The sequence below is a fragment of the Gadus chalcogrammus genome, chromosome 22 (genome assembly GCF_026213295.1).
Source record: "Gadus chalcogrammus isolate NIFS_2021 chromosome 22, NIFS_Gcha_1.0, whole genome shotgun sequence".
Lineage (NCBI taxonomy): Eukaryota > Metazoa > Chordata > Actinopteri > Gadiformes > Gadidae > Gadus > Gadus chalcogrammus.
This window is the reverse complement of record NC_079433.1, coordinates 7,865,818-7,888,240: the sequence shown is the minus strand read 5'-3', so window position 1 is coordinate 7,888,240 and position 22,423 is coordinate 7,865,818. Positions and strand designations below refer to the sequence as shown.

The 22,423-nt window shown below is 45.3% G+C and overlaps 1 long non-coding RNA gene across 1 annotated transcript; it reads right to left on the bottom strand.

Moving 5' to 3' along the window:
• Positions 1-11,604: 11,604 nt before the first annotated feature.
• LOC130375330 (uncharacterized) lies at positions 11,605-21,147 on the bottom strand. The gene is made up of 3 exons (XR_008893827.1): positions 20,904-21,147; positions 17,645-17,728; positions 11,605-11,791 (listed from the first exon to the last, which is right to left on the bottom strand). It is a non-coding gene; the product is annotated as an uncharacterized LOC130375330 (long non-coding RNA).
• Positions 21,148-22,423: the final 1,276 nt, after the last annotated feature.

The window sequence follows — 22,423 nt, the reverse complement described above, 5'->3', positions numbered from 1 at the left end:
TTTATTGGTTGTCATGAAAAAATAATAAGGGGTCACACTGTTGTCTTTGTCAAATAAAATATAAGGGGTAACACTGTCGTATTTTATTGGTCGTCATGAAAAAAAACATATATGAAAAAAAAATACATTTGTCCCTGTCAAATAAAATATAAGGGGTAACACTGTTGTTTTTCATCAGTCATCATGGAAAAAAAACATAAGGGGTAACACTGTCGTTTTTATCAAATGAAACGTAACGGGTAACACTGTCATTTTTTATCTGTCGTCATGAAAAAAACATAAGGGCTAACACTGTCGTTTTTATCTAATGAAACATGAGGGGTGACACTGTTGTTTTTTATTGGTCGTCATGAAAAAAAACATAAGGGGTATCACTGTCGTTTTTTATCGGCCGTCATGAAAAAAAACAAGGGGTAACGCTGTTGTTTTTTATTGGTCGTCATGAAAAAAAAAAAAAGGGGTAACACTGTTGTTTTTCATCAGTCATCATGGAAAAAAAACGTAAGGGGTAACACTGTCGTTTTTATCAAATGAAACATAAAGGGTAACACTGTATAGAATAGAATAGAATAGAAACACACACACGCACACACACACACACCCACACACGCACACACACACACACACACACGCACCAATCAGATGGATCCGGCCGGGATTTCCGTTGCAATGGGTTTCCTGCATCAGCGACTTATACAATAAACTAATAAATAAAAAAATTATGTAAAACAAAACCCCTCTTTCATTTTAAAATAATATTATGCAAATATGTTGAATAGGCCTCCATCTTTTTAATACTTTTAAAATGTTCCTATATAGCCTATTTTATAGCTTACACACTGATATTTTAAAACAGGAATGCGAAATGTGAAATGCATCATGGGATATTTATCGGCCCCAAGTCCACGACTTGCCCCTAATGACCAGTCGCCACTGGTCACTCTGACCGGGGACATTTAGAACTGTCGGTCCTCCTCATTTTTTTCCGGTCAATGACCGGTAATTACCGACAACGGAAACTCTGCTATAAACCGGCCTAACTTTCACCGTCAACACCGAACCCCTTCTTCTTCGCACGGCTGTCAACTCCCGGAACATTCGCTAGTTAGATTTTCTCAAACAGCAGTTTCAAGTACGGGTAGCATAGAACTAACGTTAGCTAAGTGGGGGCTCCATGATTGCTAAATCTAACGAGAGAGGTAAAATTGCCATTAAGGAAGGTAAGCATAGTATGCCTTGCGACTGTGCTTCACAGTATACCTTGCGAAACCCAGTATGCCTTTCGAAACACCCCGTGATTGGTTGATGAAACGCTAGCAGGAACGCCTAAAGGGCGTTCTTGTGTCATGACGGAAACGCCCAAGCCTGCAGCTGGACCCTTCTCCATTCAGTCAGTATTTTTTTTTCTCTTTTAAAGATCGGACGAGGAGGGCCCCATACATATCTTCGCCTTGGACCCCCAATTTGCTAAAACCGCCACTGGGGAGGGGCTAAGCTTTCTGGTCCAGAGTTAGCACTGTGTTGGGTTCGCGGTAGCATGATGGATGGTACCAAAATGTTTGCTAGGAGACCCCTAAGCCTCTCTACTGTAGGTTGAGAAAGGACAACAAACACACAAAAAAAACACCCATACAGTTGCAGTATTGTTCCCTTCCTTCCTTGTTTGTATGTAAAGCTCATCAAAACACTATGGTCTTTTAGGGTATTTTGGATAGAGTTGCGGAACTAAGTAGAAGCAATAAAGTGGCTCCTATTTTCAGGAACATGATTTATGGGATTGGATTTTTACGAATTTCCCGAATATTGCGTGCCAAATGTAAACTGCTACAAAAAATGGGATTGCTTTGCTTTGCCACTGTGTGGCCATCCAAGAACCCCAGGAGCAGTGCATACTTCCGCAATCCACCAGTGTTTTGCAGCTGTTTTAGCGGGCTGTGGACAGGTCCCTCGATTCATGGAGTCCCACAAGTACATATCCCCGTTCACTCCAATACAAGTGGGGAACAGGAATGTGTCTCCGCAAAAAAAATCTGGATATCAATCAAAGGCTCATAATTATCTTTATACCATGTACTAATAAAATGTACGTTTTCTCTTTTCAAAACGCCACCTCAAGCGTTTTATTTAAATACTAATTGTTGTCCAGATGGCAGGAGGAGTGTAATTTAAAGATCACATATAGAGAATCATGGGGGTGGGTTATTAACTTATACTTCCATGGTCAGTAAACAATGCGACAGTGCTCGCTCAGACCTCTCTCTGATGATGCTACAATGATGACAATGCTAATTAACGAGAATATTTCTGCATCCGGCACATATGCACGAGGGACTGGCTAGGCGCCCATGATGCGTAAGAAAATCTCTCCTTGATGTTCCTCTGCGCCATTGAGCAGTTTTCATAGGAATGAATGGGCGGCCATGTTTTAGTCTGCTGTTTCTTTCTTTAATAGGTCCATGGTGGCCATGCAACTCTTATATCCAGGCCAATAGCGCCCTTTTCCATATGAATTACGTCATGATAGGGGGAATGAACCTCAATGGATTGCATTCATGCCTCCCCATTTGAAGATAGCCCTCTGCCTGCTCACACCACATTCCATTGCAACATTTTCCCATATTACTTTGAGTTCATGACTCAATAACCCCGGAATATCATCCCTTATCTCATGGGCTATTTCACTGGCCTCATCTTTAATCAAATTACATTAGGACAAATTGCTTTTTAGATGGAATAAATAGGCATTCATTATGTCTCATTATAACCTACAGCATAAATCTGTGTGTGTGTGTGTGTGTGTGTGTGTGTGTGTGTGTGTGTGTGTGTGTGTGTGTGTGTGTGTGTGTGTGTGTGTGTGTGTGTGTGTGTGTGTGTGTGTGTGTGTGTGTGTTAACTTCATTAAACCAGTGTGTTTTTGATGAGTAAAAGCCAATCAAACATAGCATGACCAGGCTTTAAACACACTCTCCAGGTGAGAATAGACATCCAGGCTCCATAAGACTTGCTGATATGCTGTGAATGGCCGGTTTATTTGATTATTGCTAGTCTATGAAATGATTAGTAACCAGGAGGAATTCATCTTGGCAGGTGCTTTTCGAGAGCAAGATAATTGTTTGGGCTTCATCTTGCATAATTTTGGAATTCATGACGTAAACAAAATATTCATCACATGCTGTGTTATACAATACATACATCGGGAAACGAAACAGCATTGCTGCCCTCTTGAGGTCAAGGTATAATGCAATTTCTTTTCTCAAAACTTATTTTGTACCAATTGTAAAATAATAATTGGACTTGATTTCACGGAAAACCTGCCTAACCACTGTATATTTTCTCCCTTGTCTATTCTCTATTTCTGAAATGTAACACAATTATCACGCAACATTTACCAACCAAAACCATAGAAATAAAAGTATTGACCAAAACCAGTAGGGGGCAGCAATGTCCCGTCACAGAAATTATATTTGAGGGAAATGAAAGAGTGAGAACACTTTGGAAAAGTAATACTGGCAAGCCATTCAACGGATCAATGTTGGATTCCAGTCCAGGGAATGTTAAAAATGAAGGTTCAATACTCCAACACCAAAACTGTACATGATTCTAGAAGGGAAAGCATTTTCTAGTGGATTCTTGTTTTGCAACAGAAACAAAACCGGCAAAAAAGCACTGCATACACACCAAGATACATAATATCACACACATTTTGTAAGATCCAATTTCTTCCTACTATTGGATACAAAAGTGGAAAAATTATAAACCGTTGCCTCAATCTGTTGGTCTATGCTATGTGTCTGTCTGTGTGCCTGCGAGCGTGCCTGCATACATGCATGTGTGCGTGTGTGTATATGCGTGTGATTGCCGTGACATGTAAAGGGCTTTGAGGTCAGAGAGACATCAGGGTTGGAAAGCGCCAATGAATGCATACATTTCCTTTTTGCCCAAACTTATATACCTCCAGCGTGTCTTAGTGATGGCCGCCGGTCTACGATGTCAGTATACCCCACCCACCACGCAAACCACCACCCCATACACACACCCAGAGCCCAGAGCGCCCATTGATCTTGTTTTGTCCTCACGCCGTGTCAAATAAAGGCTTTTGCGGTTTGTCCGATCCCAAAACCTCAACTACAGCCTCCCTATATAAGTACGTGCTGCTGGGTCACTTTCACATGGATTCCCAGTTTTGTTATTGTTCTTGTTGGCCGCTTTATTTACGGCCTCGGTGGGGCGGGGCGCTCGGACGGACGGACGGGCGGACGGACGGACGGACGGACGTGTGTCTGGACATTGTCGGCGCTGGAGGACGGGGGGTGGAGTGCCCTGCTGTGTCCGAGGGGTCAACGGCAGGCCAAACATCTGGCTCTGTGTGTGCCCGCCCCAGACCTCGCTGGTCGCCTCCCTTGTATCCGTCTGGACTGTGGGAGTCGCATGCGAGTCGCCTTGACTTTCCAAGTGGGCAACGGGTTTGTTTGGGTTCTCTGCACTTCCTGCCTTCAGCCCCCCCCCCGCCCCGCTGTTCAGTTCAGTGGCCCATCGCCCTCACACACACCGTCTCCCACTTATCCGCCTCGTTCCATCACACGGTTTGAGAAGGAGGACAGCGTAACCGGGGCCTTTTTTCGGGGCCTATTTCGGGGCCCCTTTAATGGCTGCCGGGATCCGTTGTCGTAGCCTTCATTTGTTTGTTGCGTTCTAAACAGCGGGGGTTATGTGTGCCAGAGTGATTGCAGGCCATCATCCCTTCTCTATGAAGATGGTTCAATTTCAGGAGGAAAAAGAAACACAATCAGTACTCAATATCTTCAATACCCCCCCCCCCCACACACACACACACACACACACACACACACACACACACACACACACACACACACACACACACACACACACACACACACACACACACACACACACACACACACACAGATACACACCCTCCCTCTGAAACAGCCATCCTATTTCTATCAGGTCAGCAGCCTCTTCACCAGGTTCTATCATCATGGGTCATTTGGCCTTAGATTGCAGTTTTCTGCTGCCATGAGACGATCCTGCCAGGGAAAGGAAAGGGGAGATGGCTCTTCTAGGTCGGGGCTTAACGCACTGATTGCTGGATTTCAGTTTAGTATTAGCTTAAATATATGGCCTCCTAATCTCCGGGGTCTGTTCCATTTTCCACCCACCCTTAGCCTGAAAAGCTAACCTCGACTGGGACTTCAATCGTCTATGCCGACTAGATGCCCTCCCCAACAGCTTAGAGACTTCTGATGCTGAGGTAGCCTCAAAGCCGTATTGTTCGACCCCGAACACAAGCACTGCTCTTATCATTCATATATTCAAGAAAGAGGCCGTTTCTTTTGACATCCCATAAAAAATCCCATATAAAGTGCAGAAGCACCGCCCCTTAATATTATCATGGTGTCCCCCTGAGGTTGAGTGCAGACTGATGCTCCATAATGGAACAAATGGAAATAAATATGCTTCTGGTTTCCGATTAGTCCTCGCAGGGGCAGACTCACATATATCGGTGTCTCAAATTGGATTGGAGAGGATCAGGCTTATCATGACTAATGCCCAAATGATGTGTGTCCGTCATTAGTTCCATGAAAGGCGAACGAAAAAGACCCATAAAGAAAGAGGGTGAGGCAGAGAGACCCAGAGTGACACAGAGACAGAGAGAGAGACAGAGAGAGAGAGAGAGAGAGAGAGAGAGAGAGAGAGAGAGAGAGAGAGAGAGAGAGAGAGAGAGAGAGAGAGAGAGAGACCCAGAGAGACAGAGAGAGAAAGAGAGAGAGAGAGAGAGAGACCCATAGAGAGAGTGTGTGAGGCAGAGAGACCCAGAGAGACAGAGAGTGAGAGTGAGAGAGAGATAGAGCGAGAGCGAGAGAGAGAGAGTGTGTGAGGCAGAGAGACCCAGAGAGACAGAGAGTGAGAGTGAGAGTGAGAGTGAGAGTGAGACTGAGACTGAGACTGAGAGAGAGAGAGACACACACACACACACACACACACACACACACACACACACACACACACACACACACACACACACACACACACACACACACACACACACACACACACACACACACACACACACACACACACACACACACACACACACACACACTGAGGGGATAACTTCAAATTAGACCAGAGGGTTTCTGTGCCATCGGTTCCACCAGAGTCCGCAGGGCCAGATTCGGCCGCCCACTCCAATCACGAAGCAGAGACAGGCTGATTACAGGGCAGTCTCGTCTGATGATGGAGGTGACATCACAAACCAGAAGCTGGCCAACTTTATTTGCAGCGATGGGCAGTGACAAGGTACCGGTCGCCCGCTGCAAGAATAAGAGACTGTGAAATAACTGTGGTGCCATCTCCAATTGGTCTTGAAAATACCCTGGCGATAGCACACTTGTACCTCGCCCGCCCCCTCTCTCTCCAAGCGTGTGGAGGCAAGCACCAAATTGTATTGAATGAAGAGGCAAAAATAGGTTGAAAATACACATCATTTATTTACTGTAATTGCTATGTAGCCCGTGAGTCAGGCAATGGCTTTACACAAACATAGACTTACTAAATCACACTATTCCACCCCCGAAAGCCCAGTGAGCCACTGCCGAAAGGCTTTTCCACAAAGAAGAGGCCAGTCGGTTTGTTCCCTGACACTCAGGGAAATAAATCCTTTGCGTTTCCTTAGTGCTAAATCTGTTCTCCATTCTAGTTTATATTACTAGACCCAACTCTTACCCTTTTTAGACTGATTCCCCATTGTTACATCTTACTTTACTTTGGTTCACAAGCTATTGGTATAAAATGTATTCCCCCCTCCCTTTGTCTATCTCTCTATTGCTCACTTTCCCTCCCTCCCTCCCTCCCTCCTGTCCCTCCTGTCCTTCCCTCCCTACCTCCCTCCCTCCCTCCCTCCCTCCCTCCCTCCCTCCCTCAGGCCCCATCTCTGGTTCACATCTCCCTCCATCTTGAAGCCCTTGATGGCCATGCGGACACATGGCTGTCCCGTTTCGTTTCATTGCCTTCCAGCACAGCAACCAAACCACAAGCCACCACGACCAGAGCAGCAGTGGCAGCAGACAAAGACGCAAACATAAATTAGCGAAACCCACGGGGCCCAAGCCAGCATGATAGAGAGACAGTCTTCCTGGCCTGACAGTGGAATTCAAGAGAGAAGGGGGGGGGGGGGGACAAAAAAAACCAACAACAACTGACGAGTATGGTTAAATCGCTACCTACCTAAAACGACTTAATTACACACAGCCTGCTGAAGTGGAATCTTGTTGTCTGTGGAGCTGTCTGTGAACGAAGCCCTTTCTGCGGTTCTTTGCTAGCTGCCTATTTGACCTCACTCGTTCATGCGGCCAACGCCGCTCGCGAGGCTGCAGTTGCTTTTACGCTTAAAACGCGTGTTGGGAGAGCGTTGTGAGTGATGAGGGTGGGGGGAGGGTGCTACGGGGTTAGGAAAAGTAACGGCGGAAATGGCCTCTTTCCAGTTTGGAAAAACAAACGGCCCCTTGATGGTCTACTCACCAAAGACCCCCACCACCACCACCACCACCACCACCTCCACCACCACCCACAAAGACACACACAACCTGCCATCCGTCCAACATTGTGTGTCCATGCATTCAGCGGTGAAGACCACCTCTCTCCTCTCAGTGACTCGCCATGCATGGAGCGCTTATTCTCCGCCTGCAACGCCCATAGGACACTTCCGCGTTTAATACAAACTGTGGTCCAAAAATATACTGCATGTTTGTGAATGTGTGTGTGTGGGTGTGTTTGGTTCAGGACAGATGACAACACACCGCCTCTCCCCAGAAACACACACACACACACCGCCTCACGCCACACACACACACACACACCAGAAACAGACAGACACACACACACACACACACACACACACACACACACAGACACACACACACACACACACACACACACACACACACACACACACACACACACACAGACACCCACACTGCATCACCCCCCCTCCCCCCCACACACACACACACACACACACACACACACACACACACCGCTTCACAGATGCCTCACACACACCCCTGCACACCAAAGTGAATCAACAGAGACAGGCTTCGGGCCACTATCTTTTTCCATGCATAAATCTGTCAGAAAACGGGTCGAACTGCGATAAAGCAAAACGTTTGCATTTGAGGCGCTGAATAACCTTCATAACCTTTGTCTCCCTTCTCTCCCACATCTACCTAGCGCCACTCCCTTTCTCAAAGGCGTTGTGTGTCCCTCAGGTTCCCTAGGTCGCATCTTGCCTACATGTTGTGTGTGGGGGCTTATTATCTGAAAGGCCAAGCTGGAGCAGAGCAGAGGTGCTGGGTCACTGTGCTAATACAGTCTTGTGCTCATTCCTCAAGCGGACTAATCTCTCCTATGAGGTAAGGAAAGGAAAGCAGGTCCTCTCTATCCACTTAGCGGGCCAACAGAGCTCAATTTGTTCTGCTTTGGTGGGGTTACTTTCTCCTCTGCCTGTGCCAGTCAGGCTGGGAAAACCAGCGTGTACACGTCCTTTAAAGTCGGCTGAAGTCCGTCTCTCTCCATGCACCTCCATAACGGAGGAATGAGAGCTGTTTAATTAGGTCACTCAGTCACAACAGTTTCCTTTGACTCGCCCGTCATGGAATACGCAGGCGGGAACACCAGTCGGTAGTCTGACACACGCAGACGTTCTCGAGTCAGGTCACAAATGAATGAGGATACTGCTTTAAGTGCACAAACGAATCCTGTCAAATCCATAAATCCTCTAAATTGAGAAGCGTTGGCAATAATAGTATTCTCTGGAAGGGCTGCCATCCTGGAACTGCCAGCCGGGTGATGGCATCAAACCTCTCGTTTCAACAAGTCAATAATCGTATTAATCATCCCAAAGTTGTACCTCCCTGAATACAAGTAATATTTTTTCCGTGCAAAAAGAAAGAAATTAAATAAATACTTTTCCCAGATTTAGAGCCCTTAAGCTTGATTTATAGAATCAGTCAGAGTGCACATTAAGGGATGGAAGGGTACACCAGTGTTATTTAAACACATGTCGCGCAGCCCTGGGAGTGTGTTACTCCAACGCTCGCATTCATTCATCGGATGTGTTTATGTGGTTTACATGTTGGTGTCCCTAAATATCTCCTGTTGTTATTCCCTTATTTTAACCTTCTATTTTTTGAGATGAGGTTACTGCTCGGAGCTATATCTCGGCGTCCACTTAGACGCCATTGACCGTTTAACCGAATGCCAGGACCCAGCCATCATAGTCCAAAACCAACTGGCGGGCATATCCGGTTTCTCCATGCACACTTCACGCTCAGCAACAAAACTATTTTCTGCGTGCAACGTCTACCCTGCTTTGTTTTTCATTTTTGGATGTCGCCTTTCAAATGGAAGCTGACATTTAATACTGGGTTCCTATTAATCCAGGAAACCAAAAGCAAAAATTTTCCACCAAAACAACTCTGAGGCACTGCGGTGTGGTGGTGCCAGCTTGGTAACTTGAAATGAAACAAAATGGCCAGCCTGCCTTCGGTGCATTGGCTGCATTGACCTGCAGAAGTTGTACAATTTCACACTCATCAGTCCAGAGACGACATGGAAACTATTTCTATTAGGGAAATAAACCGCATACAGATGGTCGTCTTGAAATTTAAGGGGCATAAAGTGTTGGTTGTACATGGGATCTACCATTGAAATAATGATTTAGCCTGTTTCTTTCCAATTTAGTTATTTCCCTTCACTCCCTCAAGCTCTCTGAGGAACAGAACAGTCATGAGATCTTTCACTTCTTTATGTTATTGTTATTAGGACACTTTGCTTAAAGGTACAACTGCAGGGCTGCATTCAATAAAAAATTCTAGGTCCCCCATCCAATAACTCATTCACTATTTCTTAAGGAGACGAGCAGTAGCAGTTAATCTTCGGCAGGAGCACTGTGGGAAGCTGTCATTTAAGGTGAGTGAAGTGTCCGATCACGTCCCTCAGACTTGCTTCATGGGCTAATTAGACTTGCTCTATGTCTGATGACGAAATCGAAAAGATGTCCAAAGCACTTAATATTTAGGGTGCACTGATCCTCAGTCTGGGATTTCTTTAGGGAGAACATCTGGAAATGTTAGGAAACACAACAAGTGTTAGGGAACACTAACAGCATAGATGGATAATTGGAACGTGGCCCAGATCTCAGTCAGCCATGTCTAATCGAGAAAAAAATAAAGATAAGCAGTTCCGGGGGATTGCCTCTTGAAAAGTGTGAGAAGGAAAAATAATAATATTTTAGGCCTACACTGCTGCATGACATAAGAGAGGGGGAGATAGGACAAAGAGAGAGATTTTTCTTTGTAAATTGCTTTTTACCAGGGTCAAAGATATCAGCAAAACGTATGTAATGTGGTATGAGGCCACCGGGGGTGCTATTTCATTCAAAAATGCACAAAACGATGCTTGAACACTATCACAGCAGTGACAGACTCAACAATACGGTATCTGAAGTGGTGAATCTGCACATTTAATTTTGGAAATAGAAATCTAAAACCCATTCATGAGACCTTCCTCATAGGAATGCAGTGTAGTAAATCAAAATGCACATACATTGATGCGCCAACACAAACAGCGGCCCAATAGGCCAGCAGCACATGAAGGGCACCCTGTTCATCATTTGGGCCTGAAGTGATTACGTTCAATGGTCCTCAGACGTCTGTTTCGAAGAAACAAGCTAAGCTTTGAGCAGGAAGTCGAGCTGATGGTGGAGACTGGCCTAAGGGCCTTATTTGGCCAACCTTAATGTTCATAGCATTGTGGATATGCTTCAAGAAAGAATCCTTGCTGGACAACATGGATTCAATTTAACCGCTTCAAAGAATCCGTTTGAAGTCACCAATGCAACACACAAAAAGACAAAAAAGAGGCCTTTGTCTGTTAGCCAGAAGGATACGGCAAATGTGAAGTTTATCAATACCTCCGAAGGAATGGAAGACCATGTTCCCTGCAACAAAAAAAATCAATGATTCTGGTTGTGTCAATAATGGGTCAGCAGGTTCAAGAGAGAGGCAGCTGTATTGGATAAGAATTGGAGAAGGAACAAAAGATAGCTGCTCAGGCGACACCAATGTTGTGCTTGGAAAAAAGTTCAGCCAAAAGCTCTGGATCATCTCAGTAACAGTTAAAGTAGCAGTAACAGTTAAAGTAGCTGTCAAAGAAGTTCAAACTGTTGCTAGTCAGCGAGAATGGTCAAGAGCATTGTAAAAGCTTTCCAACAACAACTACAACTGGAAGTAACAGATTCACATCCCTCTCCTTAACCACTTTTATGACTGAAGTGTACTAGTTCCACAAACAGGTTAAAAACATGTTTTTTTTGTTTTAATAGAGGGATTCATGCTGATGCCAGTTAGCGTTATTTTGCATTTTCTTCTAATTCAAATCACAGCAACTGCATTGTGCCTCACCTTTTATGAGGCTTTTGGATTGGATCATTGTCGTTCACGACACACATTGACCTCTAACTTTTATATGAGCCGTATAGCTGTGTGCAGGTATACAGTGCAGTACTAGTAGAAAGTACTCAATTATATATTGTGCATTTTCCCCGTCAAATAAACTTAAAATGAAAAAAAATAAAGGACCCATACAAAGTGGTAACCTAACAAAGCTGAAAAAATAGACCAGCTTGATGCATCTTCTCTCTGCCCATTTCTTCCATGTTTGAACATCTGTTTGGCTGGCCGTAGATCATGTCTCCAGGTTGGGCATAGATCTGAGAGGGAGAACGTAAATCAGAAGAGACAGACAGACAGAAAGACCGGGTGTACATTCGGAAGCTCCATTTCTAAGCACGGTTGGAAATTATCATTCAACAGCTAAGTGTCAACATTGTTTCCACCAATGCTTTCCATACGGCAAAGTGAATTTCCTTCAACAAAATGTGGACAGACGGAACTGCAAGATACTATGGGGGACAAAAACAACATTTTACGTATTTCCCAGGAAGTAGGGAAGCATTTACACGCCACAGGGTCTACGTCTATGTGTGTGTATGTGTGTGTGGGCATGCATGTGTGTGCACGTCCGATCTACTCTCCTTATGGCAACCACATGGCTTTGTACCTTTTAATGCATGAACGGATTCTACAGAAAAATGCAAAGAATGTTAATGAAGATGGCTGATGGGTAGTCAAAGTGCCATGTCTTTGACTCTGATTTTAAGATGCAGAAAGTCGCATTTGTGTGTGTGTGTGTGTGTGTGTGTGTGCGTGCATGCGTGCGTGCGTGCGTGCGTGCGTGCGTGCGTGCGTGCGTGCGTGCGTGCGTGCGTGCGTGCGTGCGTGCGTGCGTGCGTGCGTGCGTGCGTGCGTGCGTGCGTGCGTGCGTGCGTGCGTGCGTCCGTGCGTGTGTATGCACCTGTGTATGTTTGTGCAATGGAGATTAGGGGATTTATATTTTGTGTAGCCTAAGGCTTTCCTTTTACACAGATAATAAGCCCACTCACTCTCTTTCTCTTGCTCTCTCTCTAACACACACACACACACACACACACACACACACACACACACACACACACACACACACACACACACACACACACACACACACACACTAGTGTGTGATGACCCCTACCTTTAGCGGTAGGTTAATGTGATCAGCATGGCTAATCAGATGAACATAGGGATAGATAAAGCCGGTAGACCCAGGTATCGTAAACGCTGCAGGGATAATCTGCTCTGTTCTAAGGCCTGCTCTACATGAGCAATGTATCTTCAGATTAAGGGTTTATGAGTTGCCATACAGTGCATTAATAACGTGCTATGAAACTTAAATATGAAACATGCTACAAAAGTCGAAAGAAATGAGATATGATCATGGTAGTAGTGTAAACACGAAAGAGAGGAATGAAAGGAGAAGGAATGGGGAGAGAAAGGCAAGACGTCGGAGTGTTCATATTGCTGGTGTACATCACACCGTTATTATTTTAGCAGGTGACAGGCTAAGACAGGTTTACATCGCCCTGTCCAACTTACTTAAAACCTATGCGTCATCACAGACGGCATTCCCATTAGCTTCAACGCAAAGAGAGGAATGAAGAAACTGAATCCGATATGCTCACTGGAAAGGGCCACTTTGAAAGGGATCGATATCAAACGGTGGCAGCTGCCGAGATCCACACTACTATGCAATCCTTAGGTTCAGCGACCATGCAATCGCCGGTCGGCCCGAGCCAGACTTTCCACAAAAGCGATCCGTTGCACAGAATTCCATTTCATTTTTCCACTCCTCGGTCGGCTTCCCAGGCCCTCTTCACTGTAAATAGTTATCCGTCGGGCTTCCGTCGGCCCGCCGATTGTGATTCCTGGAGCCTCTCTCTCTGTTTCCGAGCATTCCCCTTTTGATGGTCGCACTGGCGTTTACGAGCGTAGGAAAGTTCCTACCTAATTAAGGGTGTCATGGGGAAAGTCGTCGGGTAAGTGCATGCCCATCCGATCTGCGACGGTAGCCACCGCACCACAGGGGACAGAGAAAAGTCTGAAACTTTTATTTATTTTTTTAAAGTCGATGATCCGTATCCCGGCTGTATCAACTCAAGCAGTTTATTGGTGAGCACTAGTGAGGTCTCTCTCTCTCTCTCTCTCTGGATGGGGCCTGGGACCTCAGCTCTCTTTGGACCACAGTCCAGCTCGATAGGAGGGGGAGTCGTTAGAAGATGACCTCAAAGATGAACGTCAGCCAAACACCGTGGTTCCCTTTGTCCCACTGTGAAATTAAAAGCCACCATGCCACCTCCGGCAATGCAAAGACTTTTATTAATGTTTGCTCTCTCTCCCTCTTTCTTGATCCAGATTGGTACGGATCTTAGTGACAGGTGGAAGGTATCCAACTGGGTTTATCCAGTCCTGATTCAAAGTGATTAACTGTGCCTGGCCCTGCAGGGATGCCCATTCATGCATGCCATCTCATTATCCTCCAGCGTCTCGTCTGCTCACACACCACAACCAAGCCTACAGACACAATTCAGGCGGCAGCGAAAGCCGTTGCCCCGGCAACGCGGCGACCAGCGTGGGCGGCGGCCTGCGTGTTTTGACAGCTTCGGAGGACGACCTTAAAATCACCGCGGACCCGCGTCTGAATTCTTCTGTAGCGTTTATTTCTTCAGTGGGATACAAACAAGCGCTCTAATACAACGGACCAGATACCTCCTCACCTCTCGGAGTTGTTTCAACCTCTTGGCAGCACGTCTGCGTCTGCGTCTCGTTGCTGCAGGAGGGCATGTCGATGCGTGAGCAGCGCTAACACACAGAGGTGAACGTGAGGTCGGGAGGGACTTGAGGCTCTTCAGGGGCCGGACGCAAACACCGGGGACGGGTGACTGAACACCTTGAAGGAATGGGTTGACAGCAGTCCAGGGAGACACAGTTGCTCAATCCCAGTGGTTGAGCGATTTACTTATTTTTCAGTCCATATGTATTGTACTTTTGATGTCTGTTTCTTCCCCAACACTCTCCCCCTTCATCTATCTGTCTCTGTTTCCCTCGCGTTCTTCCTTGAATGCGCATGTAAAGCACCTTGCTCGACTCATGCAGAGGCACCAACAACTGTGGCGTTCCCCTTACTGCCAGGGTTTCACAACACAATACATTATTTTGTTTGCTCAATTACGAATGGTAAGGAATGTTCCAGCCCCGCAACCTTATAGACATCATAAGCCGGGCGGTCGATGGTGAAAAGATATTACGTGGAACTCTTTCGAGGACTACTGTTGACATTGAGGGGGGAAAAGATGAAAAAGATCAGCAAACAAAACTCCTTGCATGATATACTGGCCTTCTAACTGATCCTATGGGCTGGAATTCTTCGTCATCGCATGATAGATAAATAGTCTTGCGGGGCCAAAGTTCAACAGTTGAGAAATGGACTCTGGTCAGAAAGGGCAGTGGGCCCCTTCACATGTGCCCCCCGTTTCATCTCCCCGTCAGTATGATGTCCCAGCATGCATGGGCCTGTGGAGAGAGACCCCTGACCGGTCGTCCCCCCCACCCTCCACCCCTTCCCCAGCCCCCCAGGACCGCCATTCCTCCCTTTGAGTCACTGTTGAATGCGTCTTGATCCCGTGGACGACCTCTTAGGAGTATCGGGAAGTGCTATGTAGGGAGACATGATTTATAACGCTTTAACGCTTTTGATTTAGAATGGAGCATATCTCAGCATTTATATTTCTAGATACCTTTTTCTTTATTTTCTCTATCTCTCGTGGCTTGACGTCCTCTGTCCTGCTTTCTGCCCCTTGGTTTGCATGCTTTCAAATGTTTTAGTACAACCTTTTATTGTTATTTAGTTGTTTTCTTCCTCTGTATTTTGACGTGATGTGTACTGTCTTTGAATCTCTACAACAGCACTGTACAAATAAAATGTGTGTAGCGTGTCAAATTCTATTCGCGTTTAATATGTATAGCTAAGCATGTTCATTTGAGAAGAAACTTTATGGATAAATACAGGAAAACTCCCAGGATGCACATTGTTATGGGTCCCATGCTACAGAATATTAGGAAAAGAAGGATTATACAAGAAACAAAAGGAACATTAATCTGTGAACAATAAACCCACGGGGTAGCGGATGTCAGCGAGTCCAAAACTCACTGTTGGAGGGAAACGTGATTTTATCCAAGTGCAAACTGCACTGTATAAGTAGGTGGACTTATATAATCAAACAGAACCCAGGGTTTACTCTGCAGTCAACTTTTCCATTCTTATAATAGTAGAGCTGTTCGTCAATGTGACAGCACAAATGAGGGGTTGGATAGACTGTGTGTTCTTCAACATCAAGTTGAATTTTCAAATGAAACTTCACGTTGCTGGACGCTCCCTCGACCGAGTCTGCAACGGAGACACCGGAGACGAGCTCATTCTGTCTGTTCCAAGAAATTGCAACAGAAGAGCAACTGAAACCGATTTTGGAATTTGCTGCTCAGTGCTTATTAACAAACAACAGATATATTACAGACCACCAAAATGGTGTGGAAATGCAGTTTTCTTGGGGGTTTAGGAGGACTTCATTATGGTTAAAGGATACTGAGGAATTAAACATGGGCTAGATTTGTCCGTAATTGCTCCCAGGTATATTATGGAATATATCACTAAGCAATGGCCATGGAGAGAGGAAGAGAGAGAGAGAGAGAGAGAGAGAGAGAGAGAGAGAGAGAGAGAGAGAGAGAGAGAGAGAGAGAGAGAGAGAGAGAGAGAGAGAGAGAGAGAGAGAGAGAGAGAGAGAGAGAGAGAGAGAGAGAGAGAGAGAGAGAGAGAGAGAGAGAGAGAGAGAGAGAGAGAGAGAGAGAGAGAGTCATCACACTCTCCTCTTAATAAGTGGCATGTGTGAACTATTAGGATCCGGTATCCATGACAGGAAAAGAGTGGGGAGGATCTGGAAGGGGGGGGGGGGGGGGCTTGGGAAGGGGGGTGGATGGTTTCCAGGGGGCTGTCAGCCGGGACCACCAGACAGCAGGGTGGGCCTTCGCCACGGGCCTAGAACACCAGATCCCGACCGAAAGAAGGTGGACCTGGAGGGGAGGTTTGGACGGAGGGCCAGGGTCGATTCCACAGAACTCGGATTTTGGAAAATCCAATCAAGCGGACCAGAGGAATGTCCTGTGACAGGCAGACAGGACTCACCTCCAGCTTTAGCGGGAAGGAGACTGTATCTACTGACCCACTTCTCCTTAAAGGAAGATTGGTGAATGCTCAACACTTTGGGATTCCATCACAAGGGCCAGAGACTAACAGCTTTCAAAATATACTCTTTGTCTTGATTATATATAAAGTTTGTTTTGCTACAAGTGTTGAATATCAAACTAAAGTACATTATTTATTCTGCTAAATATTATATGTATGGCTTCCTATTTTAATGGCACTGGGTTCATGTTTTTTTTAGATGGAAGATCAGGCATTTAATTGAGCACTAAGCAGTTAATTTTACAACTGCCTGGCCTGACTGTAAGTATAATACAACTTTTTCAAGGACTTTTCTCAACTGTGATTGGGTGTAAAAATCTGATGACCTAAAGGTGCTATATTTCTATCGATGGTCGATAAAGCTTTATAAGTAGTTGAGAAGAGGCTCTTTAAATAGCCTCTGTATTATGCAGTGCATATCTATTGTGCATACATATCTCCGATGTTTGCACTATTCTCTATAACAGATTAAATACCAAATAAAAAAAGATGAACATACTTCATTGATACAAATCCTGTCCTTAAGCTGTCTGTGTTTGTCCTTGTGCTCAGAATGAAGGAATACATCGGGCCGCAGTCTGTGGTGATGAACACTCATCACCACAGATAAGTGTAAACCAGTCAGCAAACTTTGTCGTCAAATGGGAATTAGCGATTAATACCAGAAACACGGAAGCTTAAAAAGTAAGACGACAATGTCAACAACAGGCCGGCCATTGTTACAACAAGGTAGGGAAGAGAGAAAAAAAACACCTGGAAACATCTGCGGAGGATCACTGTGGCGTTGCAGCACGTGCCCAGGCACACACAGCACGCTCCCTCAACTCACTCAACACATTTTAAATTGAGCCTGAGATAAAGTGGCTATTAAGCTCTAATGCTCAACGTGTACCTGCCAATTACCACTTTCTCCTTCGCCAACAGGGCCGGTTCCCCCCGGGTTCACGTTTAGCCACAGCAACACCAGAGAGCTTAGCTGAGACCGGGAGAAAAACAAAAAAAACACACTCACACACAGACCCAAACAGCTGGAGCCACAGCTGGCTGTTTTTTCAGCGGATGGGCTGTCTATCCCGGATTTCGCCGCCCCCCCCCCCCCCACCCCCCCCCACCCCCCCCTGGTGAGCCGACTCTTCCAGTCTCTGGCCGGCCTTGACCCCAGTGGGGGGGCCTGGCGTGTGGGGGCTGCTGCGTGGTGGGCTGCCAGGCAGGGGGGGGGGGGTCTAACCACCGCAGCAGTACAGAAGGCACGGAGGTGTTTCATTTGAGGCCAGCACATGCGTTCCTTGTTATTCGGACCCCCTCCCTCGGCAGTGGGTGGTGGGAACTGACGAGGACCTGTCACACGTTAATTTCCTTTTTTGAGCCCGCATGTCGACCGATTATTTCTTACCCTGAACCGAGGTTTCCCTCGATGAGTGTGTGTGTTGTTTTTTTTTGCGTGACGCAGGTTCACCCCAGCGGCACACGGTGAGGGCCCAAAGAGCAACAGGGGAGGAGATTAAGATCTCTCTGGGAAGAAACTCACTGCGCAGGCAAGCTCTTTAGTTCCCGAACGGCCCCAACACATACAATGCATATGCTCCATAGCGCTGCCCACACAGAGGGCGGGTTTGCTGGACATTCTACAACCCTTAGTTATTGCAAATGCTATAATCATTCACAACCCATGTCAACGAACTAACCTCCAGCTGGCGTAACCACTGCTATTCTCTGAGATTTACATCTATTGACATTTTCCACCATCATAAATCTCTGTAATCTAATCATTTTTGCTGCCTCAGGGTCTATACTTGATCGCACAAAATGCGTACAAAAAAACTCTTGATGTCAGTTGGTTAATCCATTCACCCCTGCAAAAGTTCCAGAGGTTCTCGGTGTTTGATTTCCTAGCGCGGTTGGACTCTTGAGCCCCCACCCCCTTAGCGGGGGCGAGGTCTCCATAGAGGTTTGGGGTGCCGGTGGCTGAATGCAGGGGTTTTAATGGAACAGCTGTTATTGCTGACATTGGTGATGGTATTAGGAAAAGCAGTAAACTACACATATTTTGAAACTAGTGATCTGAAGCCTTTCGGTGGTCCGAAGAATTCCCTGAGTGAGTCTGCATATGATACTCTTAATATGATCAATATGCAAATCATGCTGAGATAGCTATACATCAATCAAAAAGACAAAGACATTCATTGTTTCTTCGAATTTTTGGAAATTGTAACTTACTGCAGTCATCGCTTTAGTTCAAATTTGTTTGAAATGAAATAACGCTCAAAAATCCTCTCTAAATTCAATTTGTCTGTGGAGGAAAAACCAAAATGACATTTTCAGTAGAAAAAAAAGATGACAGTATACGGAATGGGTCCATAGTGATCCTAGTGATCCCCAGCCATCTCCCTGACATCCCATGTCATTTTGAGTCTTCGGTTAATTCACATAGTCTTGGAAAATAGCAATACCCCAACCCGCCGGAGAAAAAAGGCCAAGGGTGACGCAAGACTTTTGTACTTACAAAGGATCCGTTGTTTACCAAACCGTAATTGTCCTTTCAAAGTAGTGGCCGGGCAACTCCCCCAGATAGGTCACCTGTTCTTTTCATTAAGGCTCAGTGATCTTATTGGTTTACCAGCTCGCTTGAACCAGTGGAAAGACGTACACAAACACACAGGTCCGTGTTCAAGTAAAGTCCTGCTCTATTTTGGTACCATTCAGTAAAAGGTCAGGGAAACCGGTGACGAAAATGGAAAAGGAAAATACATTCTTGCATTCTCTCAGATAAGACAAATAGGAAGTAATGTTGTAACTACAATGACCCTTTAATGACATATAAGCAACATAAGGATTTAGCTAAATAGCAAAATACTGCCTATACGGGAAAAAAATGCAGAAATGTCCTTCTAACTACTGAAACTCAGGCGTTCCACACAATTAAAGCCTATGACTCTACTGGGAGGGGGTGTGTGGCGGTGAGCCTTTTCAAGAGGCAACTAGCGCCCATATTTTCCCCTATTTAAATTTTATTTGAATTTGCCTATTGATGTGCTGTTTCTCATGAGCTTGTGAGACAGTAAATAAACTCTGATTGCACCTTTGGTGTTTGTCTAGCTATGTCGGTTGGAAGAGGTGGCATGAGTTGTGTGTGAATGTGTGTGTCTGTGTGTGTGTGTGTGTGTGTGTGTGTGTGTGTGTGTGTGTGTGTGTCTGTGTGTGTTTATATGTGTAGGTGTGTGTATATGCTCGTGTGTGTTTGTGGTTGTTGTGTGTATTGCTCAGGCCAAGTCGGTTTGACTTTTTCTCAAATTGTATGTAATGGTTTGCTTGTCGCGTTTCCTCTTAAAAGCCGGGCCAAGCTAAATAGCGGCGTCTCTGCCAGAGTTTGCTGCTTGACGGATGAAAAACGAATCTGCAGAGAATAGTGGATCTCCAGCCACACCGCAGCTACTATAAGAGCAAAAGCCTGCGTCAATGGCCCACTGACTGATTTCAAGACACATGCTTATTTAGGAACAATTCAATTCAAGTGCTTTAGTCCATTAATAATGCTCTACTGTATTTTGTCGTTGCAAGACATTCTTTGCACGTGTCTTTGCACATTGTATTTTTTTATTTCTGTATCTATGGATTTCGAGACCTCTGAGTTTCCGAGGCAGCCCGTCTATTAGCTGGTAGGTTTAACAAATCCCGCCTCCAGGAACAGAATCCTCCTCCCGGTTCACCCCATGTTACACCACCCCTTTAAAAATCGATCAGTAATTACAACCAAACCATATACAGAAGGTTGTTAATCGTTAACGAAGGAAGAGGTCATTTCATTTAACGTTGCAACCAATAAGTGTACGCTAATTATTCACTCAATTTGTCAACTACGAGACTACCCATGAGCTACTCGATTCTCCACCAATCACGTAAGAAAGAGCACAACAATTGACGTCTGCACGTTCGCAACAGCGAACGGCTATAACCATTGGAACAGCAACTTAGACTTGGCAAAGCCGTGGGAAGGTAATAAAAAAAAAAGTAAGAAAGCCGAACAGCTGGCGAAACCTAAGTGGTCTGATTACAGTCTGGTACAAAACACGGCTCCCCAAATATTTTACTTCATACAATCATCAATTGTTAAAAACAATAATAAACATAGTTGGTTGATAAACATTTCTCACCAGGGCGCAGTAGACATTTTAATGTGATCCTCATCCTTTCGGGTAAACGACCACAAGTAGTTGTCGTACTTCCAAAACGAAAAGGTCAGATTTATATTATTGCTGTTTTCTCTTCTCTTTTAGAGTCTGGCCATACTTTGTTATTGTTTGTGGGATACTTTTCCGGGTCAGAGGTCGATTGATTCCGTGCGAGAGTATGGGAAGCTAAATAAAGTTTGTGTTTATTTTTTAATTATGCTAATCATCTTTTTCTTGATTTGTAGATTTGTAGCTATAAATGTAGGCCTATTAATTAACTTAGTAGTGCCGTTATTCAACCTGATACCAAAAAGGGTAATAATTACATTATTACAATTATTAGATACTTATTACACCACATGGATCATATACAATTATTAAATGTTGAAAATACATTTTCTCAATTAAAATGCAGATTAAAGGGCACTGTCCTAGTGAAAGGAAAGGTTGCACTATGGTAAGGCTTTTACCCATTTCAAAGTTCCTAAGTTCCTATCAAATTTAGTTAATAAGCCACTTAGATCCACTTATTCAAACGTCAAGCCATAAAACTGTGAATGCTTTATTTAAGTATATGTGCTGGCTTTGGCTTGCTATTGTCCACATTTATACCCTGTACTTTACAAACAGGATGCCAAGACAGGTGCCAGTGTCAACATGCTGAAATTCCACTCGACTCAAATCACAGTCTGTCCTTTTGGGGTTAAATGGCCCATTCACAAATAACTCCAGTCTGTCTTGGCCCGATGTCAGCTTCCTCTTTGGCAACCGGAACAAGGAACTAATGCACTAAATAACTAGCTAGCTCTAGCTAGCATTACTCAGGTGCTATAGATCCAAGTAGGGGCTACCTACACAACCTCGTCGTGTATACGGAGGAGAAGGAAGATGGTCGGCGTGTATTGTATGCATTGTGCCTCACTGAGTGTTGGGTGAGTCACAGCTCCATAATGGAGTCTGCTTTTCTGGTGGCACTCCAGCAGCTGAACGGGACAAAGGAGAAGCCTGGGAAACTGGAACACAGAAGGCAGGCTACTCGCGGAAACCCAAGAGCCAACGCTTTGGCCCAACCACTCCCATCCCCCCCCCCGCCCCCCAAAGTCACAGCCTTGTTTTTGTCATACCCTATAATGTGGAGCCGGCCTCCCCATGCCTTTAAGTACTGTGTGGCCCCAGCCTTGCATGTTAAGGGTAAAGGCAGGGCATCAATCAAGGCGGTTCTCATGCCGTTTATGCCTGGACATGACTGACTGACTGCATTAAATGACTGACACACAGTGTTGGTTCCAGGGCTTTTCCTTTTTTTTAGGGGGGGAGGAGGTTTGAACATGAAACAAACACTGTTTATACCCCTGCCAGACAACAATGAAGGAAAAATAATAATTGGCAGATTGGAAGGGTCACTGTAACGGCTTGTCAGATCTGGGTTCAAAGGTCGGTTGAGCACAGCCCAATTGAGCCTCTAGCTCTCTCTCTCTCGCATAGCCCACTGTATAGCCTCT